The sequence below is a fragment of the Meriones unguiculatus genome, chromosome 7, assembly GCF_030254825.1.
Source record: "Meriones unguiculatus strain TT.TT164.6M chromosome 7, Bangor_MerUng_6.1, whole genome shotgun sequence".
Classification (NCBI taxonomy): domain Eukaryota; kingdom Metazoa; phylum Chordata; class Mammalia; order Rodentia; family Muridae; genus Meriones; species Meriones unguiculatus.
The window spans coordinates 5,345,416-5,372,689 of NC_083355.1; the positions used below are offsets into that span (position 1 = coordinate 5,345,416).

The 27,274-nt window shown below is 51.0% G+C and overlaps 1 long non-coding RNA gene and 1 other non-coding gene across 25 annotated transcripts; both read right to left on the reverse strand.

Annotated features, from left to right (window-relative positions):
* Positions 1–234: 234 nt before the first annotated feature.
* On the reverse strand, positions 235–27,274 carry LOC110550526 (uncharacterized). 24 transcript variants are annotated; one of them, XR_009592710.1, is made up of 13 exons: positions 27,039–27,274; positions 25,445–25,513; positions 17,985–18,226; positions 16,487–16,584; positions 8,225–8,645; positions 7,510–7,620; positions 6,217–7,164; positions 4,800–4,935; positions 4,225–4,369; positions 3,773–4,034; positions 3,586–3,674; positions 2,777–3,006; positions 235–2,517 (listed from the first exon to the last, which is right to left on the reverse strand). It is a non-coding gene; the product is annotated as an uncharacterized LOC110550526 (long non-coding RNA). The 24 variants fall into 24 exon arrangements; XR_009592709.1 differs by having other exon boundaries at positions 2,777–3,009; XR_009592698.1 differs by having other exon boundaries at positions 2,777–4,034; positions 8,225–8,356; positions 8,523–8,645.
* On the reverse strand, positions 26,817–27,003 carry LOC132655646 (small Cajal body-specific RNA 16). The gene has a single exon (XR_009593435.1). It is a non-coding gene; the product is annotated as a small Cajal body-specific RNA 16 (non-coding RNA).

Here is a 27,274-nt window from a genome sequence, read left to right on the forward strand (position 1 = left end):
GCTCCAAGGTGGAGTCTCCTGTAGGAGTACTTGATCGCTTAACTCTACTTCACACACTTAAGGTTTCAGATGTCCACGCTGTAAGCTAATACTTAGAATAATTTGGTGAGGAAGTCCAAGAGCTTGGGCCAAGGCTGGAAATGTAGCTCAGTGGTAGAGCATTCGCCTAGCATGTAGAAGGCCTTGGGGGTTCATCCTCAACAAATAGAATAATGAAATAGAATGGGCCAGGGGTGTGGCTCAAAAATAAACAGAATAAACCAGGCACACTTGTAATCCCAGCACCCAGGGGGCAGGGGCATTGAAAAGTTCCCCCCACAGTGGTCTCTTTCTCCATGGCCCTTCAAAGTTCACTTTTCAAGATGTTTTTCAAAAAAGGGGTCTCTGATTGATGACCCTCTGCTCAGGAAAATGAATGTCCTATCAAAGACGTGGTCAACTAATCCAGAGGGAGGGTTAGGCCGAGGTCAGATTCTTCACGTTCCAAGCTGCTGCCTTTCCTTGGCGTGGGATCTCAATGTGTCTGCAAAGCCTTCCTTTCTTCTAATCATCACAGCCTTTGCAGGGGTGGCTGGCACCTGTAGGTGTAAGCCTGCCGGTTTATGTAATCCAGGGATGACGTGCATAACAGAAGTATGCACTGTTGGAATGTAAGGGTGAAGACGCCATTAGTTGCCTGTAATTATGCTCTGGATGGTGCTTTCCTGTTCCCTCAGCTTACATTATGTCATCAAATACATTTAAAAAAATCCCATGAGTGGATAAAAGAAATGTCGACTATTGCCGTACTTGAGACATGCACTCCTTTTTTTATAATATTTTAGTGTGTGTGTGTGTGTGCATGTGTGTGTGTGTGTGTGTGTGTGTGTGCGTGTGTGCATGCATGCATGCGTGCGTGCATACAAGTGTGGAAGTCAGAGGACAAGTGGCCGGACTTGTTCTCTCTTTTCACGATGCAAGTCCTGAGTATTGAACTTTGGTGATCAGGCTTGGTGGCAAACGCTGAGCCATCTTGCTGGCCCAAGCACTTGCTTCCTCAGCCACACCTGTCTAGTCTCCCCGACAGCTCCTGCTTCCTAGGGACTGCCCTCTGCGCTGACTTTCTTGTTCATTACTGAGGGCTTGAGGCTCATCCTTCCAGCTTCTTCCCGCGTGCATTCAATCATGACCCTAAAGATGGGTAGCCTCTGGATTCTCCTGCCTGCCTCAGTGCGGAGAGTGGTTTGTTCTTGGTGAGTAGCTCTGGGGGACCCGGCCTGCGAAGCTGGCGAATCCAGGCCTGCCTTCGTCTTGTTGGCAGAGTGGGATGGCTCTTGGAAGGTACTAGTTATTTCTATCCTCTCTGAAGTCCCCTGGGATTAACGTGCCAGTCAAAGCCTGCACGCCCTGCATGATAAGGCAGGCACTATGTGTGATACTGACCAAATATAGATGGTGGCTTTAGGTGGCCAGCCTGTGGGCGTGCCGGCATGCGCATTAGTACAATTACAGGAAGGAGGCATAATTATAACCTTGACTTAGGAAGCATGTCTTATCTCAGACTCGGTAGGGGCCAAAGCTCTCCCCAGGTTGAGCAGCATTCTTGGATCCGAAGCTGGAAATGGTCTGAGCTTTCGTTACCTTTGTTCTTGGTGGCACCCGGGAGCAAATTACATAACAGAAAATGTCCATCCTCCTGGGAGCGTGGGAGGCTCAGGAGACAGTCCCATGCTGGGTGGAGATTAGAAGCCTCATTAATGAGTCACATGCCTTCCTTCTCCACTCCTTGTAATTAGGGTGACATAGAGCCGTGCTGGCATGGGACATGCTTGCTGCATGCCTGCTGACTGAAGGCACTTATTCACAGCACCCCCTTTCCTGTTCTGAGGGAGCTGGTTGCATGGACAGTTGAGGCTGACTGACTTAGGTCTTCAGGGAGAAGGAGAGAGACAAGCTGTGGAGCACTATGGGGAGAGAGCGTTAGGGTGAAGAAGAGGACAAGGGGGAGGGCGGGAGGAGAACCAACTTTCTTCAGGGTCTTGAGCAGCTGTTTGCTGTATTCACCCTTCATGGCTCTGAGTGCCTCATACCTCCAGTCACATGGGCATCAGCACGGCCATCATGAGCCAAGCCTGGAAAAATCAGGTTCTTCCTGCCACCGAGCTGCCCCAATGACACAGTTTTACTCCCCACCTGCAAGCCTTTGGTTCCCGGCTCTAGGCTGAAAGGAACGTTCAGGTCGGCCTTGTGCAGGGGTGAAATGGTGTCAGAGCAGCCTTGTCTGTAGGGTCCTCCCATGCTGTGTTCTCCTGAGTGGCACTGTAAAAAGCTGGCTGTTCTACTCGAGAACGCTGACAGTCTGAGGGAGGACCCAGAGAGCTGCATCAGGTACTCTTCCCGTCCCTGGGGTGAAAGTATGACAGAATGGCTCAAGGGAGGAAGGATTTATTTTGTCTCATTTTTGGAGGGTTTGCGGTGTTCCCTTGGCTCTTTGTACTTGGCAGAACATTGTGGCAGTGGCCAGCAGCAGCAGAGGACCTGCCATGTGGACAGAAAGCAAAGGAGACATGGTGAAGAGGAAGGAGAGGTGCCATGGTGAACAGGAAGCAGGTGCCTTGGTAGACAGGAACTAGGTGCCATGTGGACAGAAAACAGAGATGCTGTGGTAGACAGGAAACAGGCGCCATGGTGAACAGGAAGCAGCGGTGCCACTGGGGTGGACAGCAAGCAGGTTCCATAGTGGATAGGAAACAGAGATACCATGATGGACAGGAAGCAGACATGTGAATATACTCACTTGGGGGTTTGTCTTGTTGCTATGACAACCTCACAGCATGGGTGGAGAAGCCACGGTGGCAGGAGCTTGAGGCAGCAGGTCACGCGTGTCCACAGTCAGGAAGCAGAGACTGATGAGCAGGACGCTCACAGCTCCTTTCTCCTTTCAATTCTCAGCCTGTGGGATGGTGCAGAGGGCCTCCCACCTCACAGCCTAGTGCCCGGAGTTCTTCTCCTGGGTGACTCTAGGTCCTGCTAAACCGACAGTCAACACTAACCACCACTGCCGGCTTTCCCCCCTGCCCCCTTTACCCCCTCCGTGCCTCTAGTTCCAGGGGTTCTCAACCTGAGGGTCGATGCCCAAACAGCTCTTTCACAGCTGTCGCATATCAGATAATATCCTGCACATCAGATATTTACATTACAATTCATAACAGTAGCAAAATTACAGCTATGAAGTAGCAATAAAAATAATTTTATGATTGGGGAACTGTGTTAAAGGGTTGTAGCATTAGGAAGGTTGAGAGCCACTGCTCCAGCCCATGGCATCGCACTGCTTGCATTCAGGATGAGTCTTTCTCCCCAGTTAACTCTGTGGAAATGTCTCCCAGGGACAGCTCCGGGGAGTGCCTCCATCTTCTGGGTGATTCTAAACCCAGTCAGCTTGACAGTGGAGCTGAACTACGATACCCTCAAGCCGGGCCCTCTCCCCGAGCTGTGCAGTAACCAAAGGCTTTCATGTTCCCCCGATCTATCCAGCGCTTCTTTCTGAAGGAGAGACCCAGGGTCACTAAGAGGCCAGCTCTCTTGAGCAATTCCCCAGTGACAGACCCATTCCACAGGGAAAGTGCTTGTCACAGGCTTGACCCGCGAGGTTCTGAATAACTCATGGGCTCTGCTGGAAATCTCTCATGCTGCTCCTGTGGACAGTGAGTTAGCCCCAGGTTGGCCTTCCATGCAGTGAGAGTCTGCATGAAAGAAACAATGTAACAGAGAAGCAGCACGCAAAACCACAAACCCAGCAGTGCCTGATGGAGTTGGCAGCTGGGTCTCTGCAAGTCTTCAAAAGTGCCCCCACACACAGGTCTTTAACCCGGGAAGATGGGGAAAGACAGAAGCCACTGGTGGATGCCCTGAAGAGATACCCAAGAGGGTGCTTCAGCTCCAACTTTGTACAGATGGGGTGTGGCAGCAGGGCGCAGCGATGCACAGTCTCAGCGCTCAGGAGCCGAGCAAGAGGTGGCTGTGAGTTCCAGGTCAGCCTGGGCTACGCAGAAAGACTGAAGAAAGAAAAAGAAAGAAAGAGAGGGAGGGAGGAAGAGAGAGAGAGAGGGAGAGAGGGAGGAAGGGAGGAAGGGAAGAAGAAAGAGAGAGACAGGGAGGGAGGGAGGGAGGGAGGAAGAAAGAAGTAAATAAATAAAAAAAGTTTGGGGCGGGGTGGAGAGATGGTTTGGTCGGTACAGTGCTTACCTGAAAGCGTGAAAACCTGAGTTTGGATTCCCCGCCCCGTGTAAGAAGTCAGTTATAGTGTGCTGCACTCGGTGCCGGGGAAGGCAGCAGGAGGACCCCCGGGTGTGCTGGTCAGTCTACCCAGCAGCAGCAGTGAGTTCCCTGCCTATCTCAAGAGAAAACAAGATGGAGAGTGTTGAGGAAGACATCTGACTTCCAGCCTGTGGCCTGCACACACTGGCCTGTACATGAGCAGGCACAGACACACAAAACAACAAACAGAACAAGCCATGCATTAGCAGCGTGGCTGGCTCAGCAGCAGAGTGCTTGCTTAGCATGGTCAAGGCCTGGGTGTACACACACGCGCACACACACATACACACACAGAGGCATACATGTGTGTACACATATACACACTCCAAATGGAACAAATAAATAAATAAACAAATAAATATTCTCTCAATGAGGTGGGGGTGGGGCTGAGATAGAGCATGGGCTTGGTCCTGAGTCAAAGCCTAGCAACACAAAGGTGGGGGGGTGCGGGCAAGGAGATGGAGAAGATCCATCTTAGCCTAGGATCACAGGCTAACACTCACTCATAGCCCAATCCCTGTTCACATCTGCAGCAGTCCATGAGGCTGGGTGGGAGACCCATTAAATATCCTGCAAGACCGGCCCCACGAGGGATGGGAGGGGACTGTGACATTCCAAGACTGTTGAAACACCCTGTCACTAAATACATAAATAAATAAATAAGCAAGCAAGCAAGCAAATATTCCCTCACTGGGCTGTCAGTGTGGCTGAGATAGAACATGGGTTTGGGTGTGGGTCTGTGCCTAGTGATGCAAAGGAGAGGGGGTAGGAAAAGATGGATGAGAGAGAGAAAAGGAGGTGGAGGGAAAGAGAAGAGAAGAAAGAGGGAGGGGGAAGGAAGAAAAAGAGGAAGGGAGAGGAAGGTAAGGGAGGGGGGAAGAAAAGAGAGGAGGAGGAGAGAAAGAAGAGAAATGGGGGGCAGCTGCGGGAGTGGGGAGACAGCCCCTTGATTCTTAGATTGAAGGCCCTAGGTTTCTAGCAGGTGTGTCTGCATCACTTGCTATATAGGCAGTGCTCAGTCTGAAAGGGAGATGCAAACTGAGATCTCAGCCATCTGCCACCCTGCAGAGCACAGGCTGCAGTCAGCTCAGAGCATGGGTCCCTGGTCCCCTCCCTCTTGGCTGTCTGAAGTCTCTCCCTCAGCTCCCTGACCTAAGAGAAGTCAGTTCCTCTTCCGTGTGAGGCTGGTTGTGGGTCTGGCTTAGGCTGCTCTGACAGCTTTCAGAGAGCTCACCCTATGTAGCAGTTCCTCTAACTGATTTATCCCACCACCCCCGTGCTTCAAGGGATGTGGTTTCTTTTGGCGATTTGGCAATGGAACTCAGGGCCTCAGGCATTCTAGGCAAGTGCTTTATCAACACACCCCCTCAGTCCTGGTGTGATTTTTTTTTTTTTAATTTTTATTTTTGAAGGCTATGCCTTCATTCCTTTAATCTTCGTTACCACACAATGATCTACCAAAATAAGCCTTGACAAGGCATATTTAAACACGAAAATGTTCTTGCTTCACTCTGCCAAGGATGCTGAGGTACTTGGGAAGTATCTCCCACGACCTCTCCATGGCTGACTTCGTGCCTTTCCATTTTGGAGACAATTTCTTTCCTGTGTTTTGAAAGCCAGAGAACATGCTGCTTTGGTTTCAGGGACTCCTGAGCTGAGCACATCCCTTTGGGGGGGGGCGGGGAGGGGGCAGCTCAGGCAGGAAGGAGCCACCCAGGATGAAAACATCGATCCTCTCCTTTACCCCAACCCCACCCCCATCACTGAAAACAAAGCATTGGCCCCACAAAGGGCCCGGACCAAATACGGTCATGGACAGAAATGCCCTTGCCCAGCTGCCGGGGCTACATCCAGAACTTAAACTGAAGGTCCACCCACCGCCTGGGGTTTTCAAAGCAGAGACCCCATGCCCGCACTCACCAGTGTCTGTGTGCAAGACCGGTTGTTGGCCCCAAAAGGAGCAGGACTTGGGGCAGTTTCTGGACGGCACAATCGCAATGAATGAAGACAGAGCAAGAAAAACCTCTACAGTCAGGAACAGTGAGGAAGAGGGTAGCTGGGGATGGGGTCCCTTTACCCTTGAGAGGCACCCTCGAGACTGCACGGTGCCTTTGAAGTCTAGAAGAGCTGGCCACACAGTCACTTGAGACCCAGGTGGCCATGTGATTGTGTTGTAGAAAAGATCTCCACTCCAGTGGGCTTGCAGGCTGACCTCCCCTCCTTCCCAGCTGCCTGCCGCTTGCCTGCGGATCTGCAGCTATTCTTAGCAGCCAGCATCCGTCTCAGGGATCCTGAGGGACACAAGGAGTACCAAGGGGTAATAAGGGCACTGAGGGGCAGTGAGGGGCACTGGGGGAGTCCTGAGGCCGGTGAGCAGGTGAAGCGTTTGTGCTCCCAGCAGAGACAGGAAGAAACTGCATTGGGTAGGAAAATACTGACTGTGGTATGTTTAACCTCCAGCCTGGAGCCTGGAGGGCCCGACCTGCCTGGAATAGCTTGTCATACACACGCATCCCAGCAGCACTCAGGGGGTGTCAGAAAGATGTGCCCGCTTTTGCTGATGCTTCTTTTCAACCTCGGGGTTACTTGCAGTGTGCGCGTGTGAAGGCCACAGGTCAATTCTGCTTTCTTCCTCTACCGCTGTCCACCTTGTTTTTTGAGACAAGAGCTTTCACTGAACCTGGGGCACACACATTTGGGGAGACTGGCTATCAACAAACCCAGGGGAATTGCCCCAGTGCTGGAATTACAGTTCAGGCTGCATTGGGTGCCAAGGATCCAGTATTCTGGAGGTAGAGGCAAAAAGGTCAGAAGTTCGAGGTCATTCTCAGCAACTTGGAGGCTAGCCTGGCCTGTATGAGAACCTGTCTAAAAAAAAAAAAATTTAAATTAAAATTAAAAAAGATATCATAGACAGATAACCAATATTCTGTTTCCCAAAGAGAACCTAAATTTAATCTTCTGTCATAAGTTACCCTCTTATCTCATGGTTTAAAGTTAAAGATGTTATGTTCTAGAAGGATAAGGAGATGGCCCTGAGTTTCCGGAACCAATTTCTCAGGATGGCGATGATCTTCCTGTCAAGACTGAAGGCTTTTTATAGTTTACTGTTATTCTCCACAGTGCCGGGATGAGCACATGGTCCTGGGCATGCTGGGTAAGTGTTCTTTCTTTGACCCCTAAAGAAAAGCCTTAAACAGTTCTGAGACTCACCACTAGCTGCCCAATAGGTACCAACACACTTTATAAAGACATCACCAGGGTGCATAACTGAGAGTCAACTTTTTCATCACAAAAGCAGGCTCTGAACTTCCAGGAAAACTTCTGAAAATAAAAAAGTGGGGGAGAGTAGGGAAAAACACGAACAATTAGAGATTATTTTATTGTTATTATTTGGCTTTTGAAGACAGGGTTTCTCTGTGGAGCCTTGGCTGTCCTGGAGCTTACTTTATAGATCAGGCTGGCCTTGAATTCACACAGATCCAGCTGCCTCTGCCTCCTGACTGCTGGAATTAAAGGCATGGGCCACTATACCTGGCGAAATTATTATTCTTAACTTGTATACCTGTCTGTTGTTTGCAGAATAATGTCCCTGTCCAAAAACAAATGTCACAACAATATAGTCAAAGGGTTTTGGGGGGAGGAAGGGTTGTTCTGTTCTGTTTGTTTTGTTCTGTTCAGGGTTTCTCTATGTAGCTCTGGCTGTCCTGAAACTCACTCTGTAGAGCAGGCTAGCCTCGAACTGAGAGATCTGCCTGCCTCTGCCTCCCAAGTGCTAGGGGTTGTTTGTTTTTTAAAAAGGGTCACATGTAGACCAGACTGGCCACCATCTCACAGACATCCTCCTGCCTCATCTTCTTGAATGCTGGGGTTCTAGGTGTACACCATCACGTTTGCTATGCAAGTTTGAAGTCCCCCAGCACTTCACCTCAAAGGCAGAATGAATATTCCAGGGAGCTGAGCACGGGAGGCCGGCCTTCCAGACAAGGATAGGCTGAAGAAGGCAGAAGAAGACTCAGAAGGCGGAGGGTGCTGCTCAGCATGCACAGGGCCCTAGGTTCTGTCTCCAGGGCCACAGAGAAAAAGAAAGAGAAGATGCATGTGAAGGTGATCATTTCAAAATTGCTTTCTCAGGCTGGAGAGCTGGCTCAGCTCAGGGGCTCAGAGCACTTGCTGCTGTTGTAAAGGGCCCAGGTTCAGCTCCCAGCACCCATGTGGCAGCTCACCATCATCTGTAACTCCAGTGCCAGGGGACCGGGCACTCTCTTCTGACCTTCGCAGGGAACCAGGCACAACAGAGGTGCAGGCAAAACTCCTAATGCAGAAAGTAAGCCTTCAAAGGTACTTCCCTTATAAAACAAAAACAAGAGTCGGGGCAATGTAAACACAGCTGGTGGCTAACCAGGCTGCCTTTCTGTAAGGATTTAGGGGGTACCTGGATGGCAGCTGAAGGATCTTCACTTCCTACTTTCCTGCTGCTGAGAAACTTCCCTTGTTGCACTCTCCTGAACCCTAGCTCTGACATGGTGATGTCAGACATTAGCACCAGCGACTCCATTTTGAATTTGAGTTTTGTGTTCTGTAGCCCAAACAGTGGGCTCCTGTAACTTTTACTGACCATCTCCCAAGGATGCTTCCTAACCCTGAGGATCCACGACTATGGGCACCAGGCAAAGGGAAGTTAGGTTTGCAGGTGGAACTGAGGATCTATGAACTCACCCTAAGTGACCACAGTTCTACCTACCTCAGTGACCATGGCTCACTGAGATCCAAGTCGGATTTCCTACCTCCCAAACTGAGTGTTGTTTACCACTAAATGCGTGGTGAGTTGTTACAGTGGGGATACAGGAAATGATGGAATGCCTAGAAAGAATTCCTTTTATTATTATTATTATTATTATTATTATTCAGGATTTCCTGTAACCCAAGCTAGCCTTGAGCTCACTGGGTAGCTGAGGATGACCTTGAACACTGGAACCTCCTGCCTCCACCTCCCAAGTGCTGGGATGTCAGGCCTGTGGCACTGTGTGTTATTTCCATGGTGATGGGGATGGAACCCAGGGCTTTGTGCATGCAGGGCTAGCACTGGGTCGAAGCAATCTGATTCTGTGTCCTAGTCAGGTGTTTATCCCTGGGATGAGGACCATGACCAGAAGCAGCTCGGGAAGAAAAGGTTTGTTTGGCTTACGTGTCGCAGCCACAGTCCATCACCGGGGGAAGCCAAGGCAGGGACTGGGGCAGAGGCCATGGAGGAATGTGGCTCAGTGCCTTGCTCCCCATGGCTCACTCAGCTGCCAGGACCTGCTCAAGGGTGTAACAGCCCACAGTGGCCTGGGCCCTCCGTGTCAGTCACTAATCAAAAGAAGAAGGTATCTTTTTAACTAAGGTTCTCTCTTCCCAAATGACTCATGCTGTGTCAAGTTGACAGAAAACTAACCAGCACATTCTGTTATTCCATAAATAGACTCATATAGTGTATTGAAGCCTGCTTCCCACCCCTTACTCAACAAAATAGCTTAATCGTCTTTCCACTATACAACTGTATCCAAATTTCTTTAATTGATTATCTTTGGTTGCTTCCAGTTTGGGGCCATTTGGAGAATTAAATTTCCAAGATGCACCAGGCTTTCTTTACGCATGGCAATGGGTCTGCCAAGGGGGGGCAACTCCATCCACAGCCTGCTGTCATATCACCCCAGGCAAGTGTCCACCACAAGTTGTCTCTAACAGCCATCACCAAAGCATCAACGCTCTCAAAAGGGCGTGGAGGGCCTCGGCCTTCAGAAACAGCTCCATCGCAATCCCAAATACGGGCACTGGCTGCCGCTCAGACCTGGCAGCCAGCCAGGTCTGTTTCCTCTACAGCGTGGAGCTCAGTGATTCAGCCTAACGGCTTCCGTGGAAAAGCCACCTTTCAGGGCTTCACATGTTCTAAGATAGGAACTCTTATGTATCCCTCGGAGGACAAAGAGTGTCCCTCAATGAAAACAAAGTCAACAAGACATTCCTCTGTTCTGCACAACACAGCCGAGGGAAAACGGGCAGTCGGTTCCAACCATTGTGCTGTTTCCACAAAAAAGGGCTCATTAGGAAGGCCCAGAGGACACAGTTTATTCCAAGGAAAATGTTCCTGAGCTCACACATCCTGAGGCGTGATGACGCCGCTTCCCCAAAAGAGCCCTGTGGGGATCTCGGCTTGTTTTGTTTTGTTATGAGACAGGGCGCGCTGACCTCTGGCTCTGCACTGGGTACTCTTCCAGCCCCGTTCCTCCCCAGTCTCCACCAGGGCCACTCGGGGAAGCTGCTCCTACAGTCAGGGAGCTGGGTGATGCCTGGCTTCACTGGGGGCCCCTAAAATGCAAAAAGCCCAAAGATATGGTCAATCTCCAAGTCATGTGCAAAAGGGAAGAAGAGGAGATATGTTCTGTGAACGCTTGTCAAACAGAGTCCAATATTAGATAAGGGGCCAAGACCAGAGCCAGTGACCTTTCAGGTATCTTTCTTACCAAACAAGCAGGACAACTATAATCCCAGAACTAGGAAGGTAGAGGCAGGAAGATCAGAAATTCAAGGTCATCCTCAACTACATAGCAAGTTCAGAGCCAGCCAAGGCTTCATAGACCCTGTCATTCACACATGTGTGTGTGAGTATATACGTATATACACATATACATATGCACATGTGATATATATACACATATATGTGTGTATCTATATACATGTGTGTGTGTATATATATATATATATATATATATATACACACATATGTGCGTGTGTATATATATGTGTGTGTGTGAGTGTATGTTTATATAAGTTCTTTGAAACAGGTTCTCTCTGTGCAGCCCTGGCTGTCCTGGAACTCACTCTGTAGACAAGGCTAGCCTCAAACTCAAGAGATCCACCTGCCTCTGCCTCCCTGCTGGAATTAAGGCAACTGCCATTATGCCTGGCTTGCCCCTGTCTTTAAGACCAAAGGAAGATCTTTTCCAGGAGAGTGCTGGGCATTTTAATCCTTTGAGAGTAAGCCTTGCTTCCTCAGCCAATCCCAGACACCCCCCAAGCTCTCCCCAAACAGAAGCATTCACTGCAGGAGCTGGCAAGATGGCTGTATGGTTCAAGGCATTTGTCACACAGGCTGTCTGAGTTTGATCCTAGGAATCTGTATAAAGGTGGGAGGAGAGAACTGACTCCATAGAGTGCTCTCTTGACTTCCACATGTGTGTTTTGATCATGTGCCCGCATACTCCATGCACATACACAAAAGCAATAAATATGCCTTATAATGGGAGTCTTTTTATGTAGCCCATGTTGGCCTCAAACCTGTGACCCTCCTGCCTCAGCTTCTTGAGTGCTAGGATTGTAGGTGTGAGCCACAATGTAAACAGAACTGAGAGATCATGAAATATCATGTAGCTGTATGAGACTGTCCCTCTGTTTTATTTTATACATAAGAGAGAAGGATCTGGGAGCATGTGGGGTCAGGATATCTCCCAATAGCCTAATGGAAGCCTCCTGACCCGCGTTCCTTTGCCAAGGGGCCTCTCATGTGCCCAGTTTGGGTTGTGGTGACCTTTGCTAGCAGCACAGATCACAGGACACTGGCTGAGGACAGTGCAAGAGCTCACTGTGCTTTGCACCACACAGACTTCATTGAATGGATTTAGTCAGAGTGAGATGGTACATGCCTGTAATCAGAGCACTGGAGGCTGAGGCAGGGGCATCAAGTATTGGAGACCAGCCTGGACTACTCTAACCAGACTCTGCAAAGAGAGTCGGGGTGGGGGGGGAGCAGGGAGGAGGGAGAGGGAGGGAAAGAGGAGGAGAGAGAAAAGGGAAGAGGGGGAGGGGGAGAGGGAGAAAGAGGGACAGAGAGAGGGAGAGAGAGAGAGGAAGAGGGAAAGGGAGAGGGAGAGAGAGGGACAGAGAGAGGGAGAGGGAGGGACAGAGAGAGGAAGAGAGAGAGAGAGAGGAAAAGGGAAAGGGAGAGGGAAAGAGAGGGACAAAGAGAGGGAGAGGGAGGGACAGAGAGAGAGAGGATGAGGGACAGGGAGAGACAGAGAGAGGGAGAGGGAAGGAAAGAGCGAGAGAGAGAGAGAGAGAGAGAAAGAGAGAGAGAGATGGAGAGAAAAAAAGAGGGAGAGAGAGAGAGAGAGGTTTAGTTGTTACCTGCTGGGCTGGAAAATGACTGCTGAATGGGACACAGGGCTGTGGATGGGGGTGTGCCTCTGAGGTGTGACAGAAATAAGGCAGCTATAAACCACAACACAAATGTCAGGCCCACATAGTCACACTCAGAGATCATGATGCAGCCAACAGATCAAGTCCGCTATTCAAAGGCCTGTGCAGGTGCAGGGGGTGGTGCTGGCGCTGCGCCATTAGCCCTGTAGAAGTAACCCTAAGAAAAAGCTGTGTCAGCCAGAAGCCTAGCCCCGCCCCGCTGGTGAAGCCCCGAGGATGGTGAGACAGGCCCTCCTCCATGTGAGAAGATCATGACCTTCTCACAATGCTTGATTTTTCCCCTTCCGTCCTCATATGTTCTGATGTGGCTACAGAAGGACTTCAGTTTCTTTCCACTTTGTGGGTTTTTTCAGCGTTTCTTTCTTCTTCTCTTGACTTCCTTAAACTGAGTGAAGAAGCAGAATGGAAATCTATAGAACTTGTGTGTGTGGTGTGTGGTGTATTCATGTGCTTGTGATGTGTGTCTCTGGGTAGGCATGCAGCATATATTGTGCAGCGTGTAGTGTATTTCCACGCGTGTTCTGGTGCATACTGGTGGGGGTGGGGCAGCGATGTGTTTAGTTTCCATGTGTGTCTGTGTGCTGGTGTGTGTGCATGTATCTGTGTCTTTAACATTTGTGCAATTTTCTTTCAATTAAAATCGTGCAGATACGTCTGTGTGGTGGCACATCCCTTTAATCCCAGCACTGGAGGCAGAGGCAGACAGATCTCTGTGAAGTAGAGGCCAGCCTGGTCTACAGAGCACATTCCGGGCCAGCCAGAGCTACGGAGGAAGAGCTGGGCTTGAAACACAAAACCAAACAAACCAAATCAGTTAAATGAGACTTCTCACTTTATCCCTGAGAGTCGGTGTGACCCGCAGTCAATCGGGCTCTCCATGGCTGGGTGACCGCTAAGTGACCGCCCCTGGGCCTGCGTCCTCCTCACCCAGGAGCAGCTGAAGAAAGGTGAGGCTCAGGAAAGCTGGCCAGGGCTGAGTGGTCCAACCCAGCTGGAGCTCTGTGCCCTTCCAGTGGGTGTCAGTGAGTGGCTGAGTAAACACGGCTCTTTGCCCAGGGGTCAAGTCACTAGAACTCTCCGCCATCAGCTGGTTTTCTCCAGCGTTCGCCCACTCTGAGGGAGATTACCTGCCCCGGGAGAGCTTTCTGGGCTGCATGCATTACCTGCTCTTGTACACAGCATGAAGCTGTGGGCCAGACGGGGTTGGACCAAGTTTACATCAAAGGATGGGGTGGGGGTGGGGCACAGCAGGAGGTGATGGGCTGCGGAGTGGTGCTCTCAGCTCTGAATCTCTCTCTGCTTGTTTGAGTCAGGGTTCCTCTATGTGGCCTTGGCTGTCCTAAACTCACTTTGTAGACCAGGCTGGCCTCAAACTCACATAGATTCGCCTGCCTCTGTCTCCCAGAGTGCTGGGATTATAGGTGTGTGCCACCATGCCTGGCTTGGAGGTGGCTTTTTTGATTCCCAACTAAGTTACATATATTTTGAAAAGCCTGGATATAGTTTGGCACATTTAAGATCTTAAGTTTGATCCCCACCATAAAAACAAAACAAAACAAAACAAAAACCCCTCAACCTTCCTTCCTGCCTTCCTTATTGGAAGAAAACCTTACCCGTCTTCAGCCCCTTTCAGGAGTTTAAATTTTCTTTTCTTTTTTACAGATTTATTTATTATTTATATAGTATTCTGCCTGCATACCAGAAGACAGTTCCAGATCTCACTATAGATGGTTGTGACCCATCATGTGGTTGCTGGGAATTGAATTCGGGACCTTTGGAAGAGCAGATAGTGCTCTTAACCTCTGAGCCATCTGGTTGCAGGTCTCCTCACTTCCTGATACTTATCACTAGAGGGAAAGAAATCACCTAAACAGGGCAGGTGAGGTGGTGTGAAGGGCCTCACCACAGGAGCCTGCCAATTGGGGGGGAGGGAGCAAGAAATAGAAAGGAGATTGTAATGTATTTATTCAGGGGGCTAGGCAGACCAGGGCTTACTAGGCTAATGCCAACTGACCACACCCCCCCACCCAGCATAATTCAGTAGAGTAATTTATATACTAAATGTCAAAAATTTTGCCAACATTCCCTACTTAAACCCTTCATTTGCTGCAGGAGAATAGGCTCGTTCAGGGCCAGTGACTGCCCACGGCCACTCACCCATACTGTGGTCTACACTCAGGCTCTGTGCTGGGTACCAATGGCTCATCAGTGGCTTAAGATGGTCACCACAAGCTGGAGTGGAGCTCCTAGCTGAGGAGAGACCAGAAGAAGGAGGAGGAGGAAGAGGGAAGAAAGGAAGGAAGGAAGGAAGGAAGGAAGGAAGGAAGGAAGGAAGGAAGCAAGCTCTGGCTGTCAGGACTGGGTTTCCTTCTGGTAAATGAGAGAGATGGAAGGCACTGATGTATCTCAGCTTTGTATTCTGCCCCAAGTCACCTACACTGAAGTGTCTGTCACCAGGCCAAACCTAAGTTGTTGTCTGACCTTCAGGGAAGTGAGAGAGACAAACGGAGCCCAGCCTGAGCTTGGGCCCCGGATCCCTGAGCTTTGACCTTCACAGAGTAAAGCCGCTCTGCTTATCCTGGCTGCCATTGCCTTCTGCTTCCTCCCAGCTCTGACCCCTATGCTGCTGAGCTGTGGAGTCTCAGACTCCAGCTGGGGCCGCCTGCCTGGCCTCCCTATGGGGAGGGTGGTGGCCACACAACAGAATTAGTCCCTTTTGCTGCTGTGCTAGAAAACAAACATGGTTGAGGCTCAGACAGGGCTCTTGCCTAGGATGTGCAAGGCCCTAGACTTGACCCCAGCAACCACTACACCTCCCCACCTTACCAAAAGAACAAATGGCACACACATGCCCAGAGGTCAGAGGGAACTTGCAGGAGGTGGTTCTCTCTTTCTACTATGCGTTCCAGGACTCGAACTCGCGTCCTCAGGGTTGGTGACTGTGCATTGGCCCTTCCAAACAAGGCCAAAGGTAGCCCAGGCCGGCCTCCAGCTTGCTGTGTATGGGAGGACTACAGACACGCACCACTATGCTCAGCCTAGAAAGACACTTCTTGATGAAGACGGGCTGGAAATGACCAGGGTGGGGAGGAGCCTGAAGAGGGAGGCGGCAGGCCAGAGGGTCCCTGTAAGAGCCTCTCAGAGGGGCTGCGTGCTGGGTCTCTTGGGGCCTAGGGGATGGAGAGAAACCCCACATCCCTCTCATTAATAAATACTTTAGCCCCAGCGATGGGGACAAGCAAGTCTACAAATCACTGAGACCAAGAAGAGCATGCCCAGTCAAAAGCAAACCAATGCCGAAGGGCATCTTCGGGGGAGAGGAAGGTCTCTTCCAAACCTGCCTTCGCCAGAACGGTCTCTGTGAGCTCAGAGGGTGGAGGGCCAGTTCTCATGGCCAGCTTAATTGGACCTGGAACCAGCCAGGGGACACACCTCCAGTTGTGTCCATTACGGGGGTTCCCAGAGAAGTTTGACAAAACAGGGAAGACCACCCCGAATGGCTAAAAAGGGGAAAGCAAGCGGGGCACCACTTCACCGGGATCCCTGTGACTGCTGCTTCACGCTCTGGCAGCCTCTCCGACATGGCGGACAAGACTCAGGTCATGAGCCCTGATAAACCCTTCCTCCTTTAAATTTCTTTAAAATTATGAGGGGGAAAAAAAAAGTGTGTGTGTGTGTGTGTGTGTGTGTGTGTGTGTGGAGTCCAAAAGAGGGTGTGAAGTCCTCTGGAGCTAGCATGGTTGTGAGCCACGTGTTGTGGGTGCCAGGAACTGAGTGATTGTTCTCTGAAAGAGCAGCAAGTGCTCTTAGCCCCCTCTTAGCCCCCGAGCCGTCTGCCCCTTAAGTTACGCCTTGTCAGGATCCAGTGACAGCAGCAGGGTGTCTAATCCAAGGGCTGTTTCTAAGCCACGGCCCCTTTTCTGGAATTCAGCAGCAGATAAAAACAACTCACTTTGTCAGTTCAGAGCACTGTCAGTGGTGAAGAAGCCAAAGGTACATTCTCTCAGCCATCTTGAAAATCCCTTTTGTCTTCTGAGTAACCGACGCCAGCTGAAACACAGAAACAAACAATTCTACACGAACTCAGCTAAACTTTTTAAACGCAGGCTGCCTCGTGCAATATTTAATCATTGTTCAACTGTGTGTCCCGTACTTTTTTTAATTTATGTACATTAATGTTTTGCTTTCATGTATGTCTGAAAGTATGTCTGTATGAGGGCTCTCCTGGCACTGGAGCTACAGACAGTTGTGAGCTGCCATGTGGGTGCTGGGAATTGAACCTGGACTCTTAACTGCTGAGCCATATCTCCAGCCCCATGTCCTCTACCTTTATTTGTTAAATCTGCATGTGGGGCTCAATATTTCCCTATGGGCTGGAGAGATGGCTCGGCGGTTGGGAGCATTGGCTGTTCTTCCCGGGGACCCTGGTTCTAGCCTCAGCACCCTCATGGCAGCTCACAACTCTCTGCAACTCCTGTTCCGGGGTATCTGATGCCCTCACACAGACATACACGCAGGCAGAACACTAATGTACATGAAATAGAGATAAATGTCATTTTAGAAGTCCCCCTAAAATACATTTTTTACCTTTTTCTTTCCTGAAAGCCCTACCCTTCATTAGGTGTCCTGCCCCACCAAGGCCTCCAGCTCTCCCCATCCTCTGACCCCTGCACCCCTTTCTCATGACTCATAAGCCAGGGAGGGACTGGCACTCCTTTCTGGAAGAAAGGGCTTTCTGTTTTGTTTTGAGATAAGGTCTCCTGTTCCTAGGCTGGCCTGGGACTTTCTAGGGGAAGGGAGATGACTTTGAACTCCTGATCTTCTTGCTTTTGCTTTCTACATGCTGGGATTCTAGGCTTGAGGCACCGTGCCTGGCTTCAGTGCAAAGTGTACTGCTCTGTTTTTCGTGTGCACATATGTGTGTGAGTGCATATGTGTATGTAGATGAGGGAGACAGAGACAGAGAGACAGGGGGGGGGAGAATACAGGGCCTTGTCGGTCCTGAGCGACTGTCTGCTCTGCTCCTGAGAGATGCAGCCCACCACCTTGCTTTTTGCTTTCCCCCCTTCTGTTAGCGCCCTTCATGTTTTAGCTCATGAGGCTTTTGAGATAACTGCAAAGGAGCTGTGGAATCCACCTCCCCAGAGAGGATATAGAACCTGAGCCGTGGGACCACAGGGCTCCCCAGCCAGAACTAAAGCAAAATGGAAGACTGGAACTTACAAAGATAAATACTCAGTCAAGATAAATCACAGAGCTCGGTACTGCTGGAAGTGCTGAAGGTGAGCGGCAGTCACACGGTCTCTGCGGTCCCTCTGCCCTTTCTGGTAAACAGCTGCTTGCAGAGGCCCCTGGGGGCTGCCCTCCCCCTCCAGGATACAGTTAGGTACATCTAATCCATGATCTTGTCTGTGGCGGAAGTGCCACTCCAGCGCCGGGACTGTGCTTACATGACATGACGAGCCACTCGGTCTGGCCAGACAGACCGGTCACATTACATCCGGCAGGCCAGCTCAGCTGTGACCAGGGCCGACGCGGGCTGTCTTTGGTTCGAGGTCTCAGAGAACATAGGACGAAGGCAGCCAGGAGAGGGTTTAGGACAGAACCGTTGGCCTGGCGTCTTCTAGAACTGTCCAGGCGGAAGCTAGCAGTTTGGCTATCCTGTGAGGGCAAAGAACTGAGGTACTTCTCCCTGTTGAACAAAAAGGAAAAGGCCCTTCTTACTCTCTTCTCTGTCCCAATGCCTTTGCCTTTTACGAGTGGGCTGAAGAAGGCCTCCTCCAGGTAGGTGCCCCACCCACTCAGTAGCATTTTCCCAGAACCCTGGCTCCCCCTCCCAACTGCCACCATTCAGGAAACTTTCTCCTGGGAGAAGGGTTCAGCTTCAGTGTCCACGTATCTACAGGTGTTGGACAGCCATGACCACGGAGCAGGCCACACATTCAGACTCTGTGGTGTGCCACAGGCCACACATACGGATTCTGTGGTGTGCCAGAATCACGGCCACAGGGAGGGAGACTGACCCCAGTCCTCACCCACCAGCAGCTGTCCATGAAAGTCCTTCCTCTTTGACCCTAGTGGTGCGGTTTTCTGGACTGGGAAGAAATTTTATTGTTAATTCTAAACCTCCCCCCCCCCATGTACTCTGGCTTTATTCAGCAAACCACAGAGCTTGGGATGCTCAGCCTCTGTGACATCAGAGGAGAGCAGAGGCCTGGAAAGTCGCCATGTATCATGTAGAAGCCTGGGTGAGCAGCCAGTGCTGGGCAGCCCTTCCCTCGTGAACACCCACCAGGCGGGAGATTCTCTTGTGGTTAGCTAGAGAGTGATAATCCAGTCCCTAGATTCCCCCCATAAGAGCCATAGTTACTGCCCACCACGGCGGCACACTCCTTTAATCCCAGCACTCAGGAGGCAGAGGCAGGGGGATCACTGTGAGTTTGAGGCCAGCCTGGTCTACAAAGTAAGTCCAGGACAGCCAAGGCTACACAGAAAAAACCTGTCTCGGAAAACCAAAAAAATCCATAATGACATAAATTTCTGCTCTGGTTTCTCAGGACCATGACCCTTGCGTAAAAAGGTGTCACTGAACACTTTCTGTTGCTTTAATGTTTTTTTGTTTTTCTTTTACTTTGTATTTGTGTGTGTGCGTGCACACTTGTGCACGCAGGTGCCTATGGAGACGAGAGTGCTGGGTCCCCTAGAGCTACATCATGTGTATACAGGCATCCCGACCCACTTTCCTTAGATGATCATCAAGTGCTTCAAGCCACGGAGCCATTTCCTGCTCCTCTCACAGGTTTTTATTTAACTTCATTTTAAATAATTTTTTCACTCTACATCCCAATTGTACCCCTCCCTCGTCTCCTCCTGCATTTCTCAGAGAGGGGAAGCCCTTCTGCCCTACCATCTGACCCCAGCCTATCAAGTCTCATGAGGATTGCTTGCATCCTCCTCCTCTGTGGCCTGGCAAGGGACCCCCACCAGGGGGAAGTGGTCAAAGATCGGGCAACAGAGTCCATGTCAGAGACAGCCCCTGCTCCCCTTACTTGGGTGCCCAGATGAAGACTGAGCTGCCTATTGGCTACATCTGATCAGCGGCTCTAGGTCCTCTTCATGCATGGTCCTTGGTTGATTCATCAGTCTCTGCAGGCCCCCAAGGGCCCAGATTTGTTGGCTTTGTTGATCTTCTTACGGAGCTCCTGTCTGCTCTGGGTCCTTCTATTTCCCTACTCTTTCCTAAGACTCCCTGCACTCTGCCCAAAGTTGGGCTGTGAATCTTAGCATCTGCTTCGATCTCCTGTTGAGTGGAATCTTTCAGAGGACATCTATGGTAGGCTTCCATCCTGTTCCTTCTCTTCAGCCGCTTCTGGTGTCTATTCTATTTGCCCTTCTGAATGAGAATTAAGCACCCTTGTTATTTAGCTTCTTTGGGTCTGTGGCCTGTAGTAGGGTTATCCAGTATTATATGGTTATTATCTGCTTATAAGTGAGTAAATTCCATGTGTGTCTTTCTTGTTACCTCACCCAGGGTGATCTTTTCTAGTTCCATCCATTTGCCTGCAAATTTCATGATTTTTCTTGTCTTTAATACCTGAGCAGTATTGTGTAAATGTACCACAATTTCTGTATCCATTCTTCGGTTGAAGGACATCTAAATTGTTTCCAGTTTCTGGCTATTCTGAGTAAAGCTACTATAAACATAGTTGGGCAAATGACCTTGTTATATGATAGAGCATCTTTCGGATATACGGCCAGGAGTGGTATAGCTGGGTCTTGAGGTGGCGCTATTCCCAGTTGTCTGAGAAATCTCCAGATCTCCCACAGAACTTTAACATATTAAACTAAATTATCACAGTGAGTTTCAACACTTCCGAGAAAAAAAAAAAAATGGGACAGGTCATGTAATGCGATTATCCTGGAATACAGTTGTGAAGTAGGGGAGCACTTAACAAGAAGGTCAGAGGCCGCCTGGGCAAGGGACAAACAGAGCAGCCAAGGGGACAATGAGGGAAACTGAGGAAGCTGGACAGCACAGGTCTTTGCTGCCTGCTATGGCAGGTGGTGGGTATTTTGACACATGCTTGGCAGCCTAACCCGGAAGGCAGCTCAGCACGTGGTCAAGTCTAGAGTCCTAAGGACGGTGTTCCGGGGAAGGGGCGGTGACAAAGAGGATGTCTACAAGTGGGTCTGTCTTCCTTTCTTGGAAACAGAAAGGGGATCCGGAACCTAAGAAGAGAGGCCATGTCCGGAACGAAGCTTTTACTTCAGTCTGACCCTCTCATGTTGCCTTCCTATTTCCCACACTAACTTTCAAAAGGTGAATAATTCTGGTAGAAAGATGGGACATTCATCAGAGGAAGTTCCCGTAACTCAGCATCTAAGCTTTCCACAGCTTGTGTCAGAAGATGAACAACTTCGAAGTGATGTGAAAGCACAAGTTCAGACGTGGGTGAGAAGGATCCACAGGGCTGGGGTGGGGCTTGGTGGTGGAGCCTTGCTCAGCACGTTCCAGGCCCTGGTTCAAACCTCACTGCAGGAGAAAGGAAGAGAGTCGGAGTCCGGCTTTCACTGAGTCACTTGGCCAGAGGTGGCTAACGGCGGCTGCATCCTATCGGCATTGCATAACCATTACATAATTCTCCCAGCTGACAATCTGGGGACAAATGACCTTCCAGTGACTTATACAGGCAAGGACAGAGGCCGTTTTCTGCTGTAGCTGCATGATTGGTCTGGAAACTAAAACCAGAACAAATAGTTGTTCTGTGTGAGCCATCCAAAGCCAGACAGGCTTCTACTTGTAAAGATTATAGGAGAACACTCTTCTGTAGTCTTCCTGTTAGCAGTTTAAACAGCGACTTAAACAAAACAAACATACCCAGGCTTTGTTGAAAAGCCATGCCTAAGGGCTACTCACCCACCCCACGCCCCCAGCAGCTGGGGCAGGGGTAGGAATGAGCAAGGGAGCTCAGGGGAGCTGGATTTGGAGGTGCAGGCCTGTAATTTCAGCTACTCCTGGAGGCCCTGACAGGCTTGCCACAGACCCAAGGACTGGCAAGCTAGGCTATAGAGTGCTGTAGCTCCCCACGTAAGCTCCTTTATGAGGGGTAGGCTTTCCCACACCCTCTCAAGAAGAAAGCATGGCTGAATCCTAGCTCCTGACACCATTTTCCAGGAAGCTAAAGCCTCCCTCTTTCCCAGCCATTGGGCCTTAGCAGACTGGCCAGCAACCCCAGAACCTAGATTGCTGAGCTCTCCTCTGCAAGGGGCTCTTCCTGCCTCTCTCCACTTACTCTGACCTTAGGTTTTGCTCAAGGTCACAGACATCTCTGGCGTTTCCTCACCTAGGACTGAAGACCCCAATGCCCATCCTCGTCAGCCTAATTCCTTTCCTTTCCCACACCTTCCCAGATATAGTTCCTGTCCTCCCCCAGGGACTACAATTTCCCGGAGGGCGTCTTCAGCTCTAGAGGCCAGCTGTTAGCGCTCCATTAAACTTCACTGGGATCCATCAGAAAGCTCAATTAAATGGGTCTGGTCCCTCAGAAAGGCGGTAACCAGGCTCAGAGGATTGCATTTCTGGAATCCTGACTCTTCCCGCCCATCCAACATCCGTTTTCCAGGGGATGGCAATCAGCAAAATCCAACATGTGTTTTTCAGCGTCTAGTACAGGATGTCCCTGCCTTGGATGCTTCTGAAACAGTGGTTCTCAACCTTCCTGATGCTGCAACCCTTTAAGAAATACCTCATGTTGTGGTGAGCCCCCCAACCATAACATTATTTTCGTTGCTACTTCATAACTATAATTTTGCTACTGTTTTGAGCTGTAACATAATATCTTTGGAGATGGAGATTCACTGGAAGGGTTGCGGGTTGAGAACTACTGTGGAGGCTGTAACGCTGGGGAACCCACCCACATATTGGTATGTGTGGTATGACAATCCCGAGGAGCGTCTCTGCACGGCCTATGAGAACATGCCCCTGCCCCAACTGCACAAGCCCAGACTGGGGTCAGATGTCCCAGGACAAGCATTTCCTAGGAACTGAGCACAACTGGGACCAACTGACAGATTCCTAGGCAAGAGCCTCACCCTGCAGCTGCACCTCCTGCATAGCTTTCTGGTGAAAAAGGTCTTGGCTTTAAAACCAAAACTAATCCTCAACTTTGCAGTACCATTGCCTGATGCGGGATTGCGCCCTCTAGTGGACAAAGGAAGAAGTTTCAGACTCCTACTTCACAGAGGCTTTCAGCATTTAAGGACTTTCTGCATGTGTGCTGCAGGTATTTTTCCTCAGGTGCTGTCCACCTTGCTTTTGAGACATGTTCTCTTGCTGGCCTGGAATTTACCAAGTTAGTTAGACCAGGGGCCTGTCTGCCTCTGACACTCCTGGGCTGGGATTAAACACATGCCACCATATCCAGCTTTTTCACTTGGTTCTGGGGATCACACAGACGCAAGTATTTACAAACTGAGCTATTTCTCCAGCACGGAGCCGCTCTAATCCTCAAATAATCCATAAGAGGCTTGGGCCAGCCTGGGACAAGCCAGGGCCTCCCTCATCTTAAGCATGCCTGTGCTGTCTGGCGTCCACCAGTCGGCTGTAACCATCTGTGGGCAGGTCTGGGGTCGGGAGATCTGTGTTGGAGACAGGAGGGATCAGGGCTTGGCTGGAACTCTTGCAGTCACATGAAAAAAACCCAGGCTTCAGCGGAATCTGTATTCCCCTCTGAGCTCCAAAGGCGGCCAGCAAACTCATCAGGGGAGCCTACTGCTGAGCAGTCAATAAATACCGAGGAAGAAGCCGCCTGGGGCATTTCCGTGGTACTTCAGTTCAGGACACCCTGCGGGCTGATCATCTCTCCACTAACCCTTTCCCTGCTCTGGGCAAACTTCCGCCTAATAAGTCCCGGCGCACACTCAGCATGGACGCTGCGGCATGACCATGAAACTTGAGACCAGACTGAGATCATCTTTAAACTCATTGGGACAGTATGGAGGCGCTCGCCTGTAAGCCCAGCACCTGGGAGGCTGAGGCAGGGTTGGGGGGTGTCTGAGTCCAGCCTGAATTACAGAGTACGTACCGAGTCATTCAGAATTGCGTGTGAGACCCTGTCTCAAGGTCCCAGGCCAGGCAGGGAAGCTCCAGCAGCCTCCTTGGGCTTTCTGCAGCCTGTCAATCACACACGTGCTCAGAAGCCCAGGAGCTGATGTTCTGAGTGAAGTGTTACAGCAGGACTGCACTGGCCCCCAAAGACCTGTGAAAAGAGCTCCACCCCAACCCCTGCTGCCCAGACAAGTTCTGAGAGCACATAGCAGACACCGTGAAGACACTGCCTTCTGTGGGCAGGAAAAACACCCCACACCAGGATGAGTCAGGAACCCACCACCAAAACAGTCTACTACACGAAGATAGGCACAGACTATTTTTTCCAGTGTACACTGCATCTTAACACATTAATTTAGGCAGCACAGTCTTTTTTTTTAGACAGCACGTGGACAACGGTGCCGCCTTCGTGAGGCCCAAATGTGACTGTTGAGGCAATGCCAGGAGCCTGCAGCGATTACAGCTCCCAGCTTTGGGAGCTCCTGGGCTCCTTTGGAATGCACTCCATTACCCTAAGGAGCCACCATTAGCATCCCCATATCGAGGCACCCCCAGGTACAAAGAAGGAAGTGACATGTCCAACACCACAGGGCTGGCCGGTGCTAGGGGGGGGGGCTAGGTTTCCATCTCCTCGGTGAGCCCGCCCTAGGTCGCCTACAGGACTGCTGTACACCAGAAACCTCCATGGTGACCCCACACAGCACTGAGTCCTCCACACGCAAACACTGGAGACCTTACATCCCAGGACAGAAACGACAGCCCTGCAGTCAGCGGGCAGGTCCTCCAGAGTTAGCTGGATAATGACTGGGGTGTCAAGACCACGAAGAGACGTAATGTAAGCCAAACGGTCAAGGCCCTGGCACAGCAAGGTCGAAGCTCAAGACAGCCTTCCACACCACACGCAGACACGGAAGCAAGCCACACTGGTTCTTATAGGCCACTCACTGGCAGCAGGGCACCTCATCTCTGACAAGGTCCCCGAGGTGTGCCAGCAGTCGAACAGAGGGGATAGTAGTTCTGCTCCTGCTAAGTTCACTGGGCCAGAGGGAGCAAGGATGCACAAGAGGGTAGCACAAAGGGTGACCCCCAGATGGCCATGACTGTAAGGCTCTCAAATGGAAGCAGCTCACCCCTACAGGAAATACAGTGCAGTACTCCAGCCAGCAAGAAATGGGGCCATGTGGGTTTGAGAGGTACACCAGCGAGGCCTGGAGATGGCTCATTGGTTAAGCCCACTAGCTGCTCTTGCAGACCAAGGTTCTAGAGCCACACCCACATGGCACCTCACAACTACCTGTAACCCCCGTTCTAGGGGATTCAATGCCCTCCCAAGACACATACATTAAGGTAAACATCCACACACATAAAACGTTTTTCTGTGAGGACACCGTCCGCCTGGCTCCTACACTCCCTGAAGAACTCTTTGGATAGCGGCGAGCTCTGTGTCCAAGTCAGCTGGGAACGGGCCACTTAACAAATGCTGGCCATACAAACCCACCCTTGACACCGCGTCAAGCACAGAAACCACCACGAGTGGGAAGAAATTGGCCCGGTGGCGCCTGCCTTTCACCAACACCTGGGAGGCAGAGGTAGGCAGGTCTGAGCTGCAGGACAGCTAGGGCTACACAGTGAGGCACTGGCTAACAATCAATCAAGACACGGCCGTGAATAAAAGGAGCTCCCCACACCTGACCGAAACACGTGTCTTTCGGTCAGGTGTGGGGAGCTCCTTTTATTCACGGCCGCCACGCAGGGCGGCCTTCAGCCACTGAAGGCCCGAAAGGCGTGTCAGAGTCCACCCACCAGGTCCAGGTACACACGGCAGGGCTAGGTTCTCATTCAGTGCACAGGCAAATCTTCTAGTCAAATGACCTGAAAAAAAGAAAGCATATGCCAGCAGCCTTCATCCCGCCTCACAGCTCAGCATTTACTTAAAACCACCAGTCTATAAGACATCCCCTAGATGGGGGTACAGGGTGCAGGGCCTCTCCCTCTGCTTGTACTTCCAAATGTACCGAAATTGCTGGCACCTGGGGCTGGCCGCCTACCCTGGTCGGTGACTCCCTGAGGGTCTTTCTCTAGGCTTAACTGTGGGCTTTCCTTAGAAATCTGCTGGTCAACAGAGCCACAAGCCAGGTCTCTGGTGGCCGAGGCCGCTACAGCTCAGCATCAGCTGGAATTCATTCCTACTCGACTGTCCCCGCCCCGTCCCCGTCCCCCCAGCCATGTGACCGGTCTAGCACACCTGTGCTTCCTGCCCATCTGTATTTCCCTCACAGGACCACACCTGACAAGGCCCTGTGTGTACAGCCTCACATTACCTCTACTTGGACGGAGGCCACGTCCCTTTAACGAGCAGGACCTCAGACATACCAAGCACATACCCGGTCACGGAGCCACACGCCAGCCAGGCCCACATGCCCCCGAAAGGCAAGAGAACGTGCCTTAACCACCGAAGATTCCTGTCACCGCTCTTTCTGATGCAAGCCTGACCCAGAACCTCCAACACGGTGACTACTGGCCCCTGTGGCTACTTAAAATATACATTCCAGTCCCTCAACCGCGGCAGAGACAGCCTCGTGGGCCGGTGGCCGCTCAGGGGAGTCCAGGGGAACTATTTCCGTCCTCAGGTGGTTTGGGTTGTCCTGGGGTCTTATCCAGTGATACCTGGAATCACAAAGGCATGCGTCTCTTTGTTCAAGCTCCAGGAGAGCAGGGCACTCCAGGAAGGAAGGAGGGAGGGAGCAGAGCACTGCCTTGCGCCCACAAAGCCCTGTGTTTGATCCCCAGCACCACATTAAGCCAGGTGTGGTAGAGGCTGCCTGTAACCCTGCAGTCCAGAAGCAGAGGAGGGAGGACTGCAAGTGCAAAGGCCATCCTCAGCTACAGGAGTTCAAGGGCAGCCTGGCTAACTGAAACCCCATCTTAGAGGGGGGGTGGTGCTGTTGCTGCAGGGAGGGCTCGGCAGTTAAGAGCACTTGCTGCTCTTGCAAAGGACCTGGGTTGTTCCCAGCATCCACACTGGGGGCTCACAACCTTCGGTGATCACACTTCCAGGCGCTCTGGCACCCTCTTGTGACCGTCTGAGGGCACTAGGCAAACATTTGTACACATAAAAATCTACGAGAGGCTGGAGTAAGGATCAAATAACAAACAGCATCAAGCGCAGCAAGAGGCCTGTTTGCAGTATCATACATGATCACCAAACTGCTGCTAGGATGTCCACACCTGGTACTGCAAATTCTCGCCCCAGGGAAGATTTTCCTCTGGGAATTTACTTTAGGTCAAGGTCGGGCTTTCTGGTACGAGGCTGCGCCCACCTCGGGTAGGCTCAACCACACAGGAGCCTTTCCCCAGACCGAGCATCTTAGGACACCGTAGTCCAGGCTTGACATACCTGGATCACTCAAGCTGAAGTCGGTTGAAACTCTCCTCAGAGGAGAAAGGAGTTATCAGGTGCTTTCGTCCAGCCGCTGGCGGCTGTGTTTCATTTTCTGGGTAGGGGGGAAAAAAAAGAGCAATACAACTCAGTTTGCGCGGATGGCCTCGTGTGGTGCTCGCACACCGAAGCCGGGGCTCCCACCGGCGGAGGCCGGGCCCAGCGCCAGCCTGCACCCCTCCACCCCGCCCACC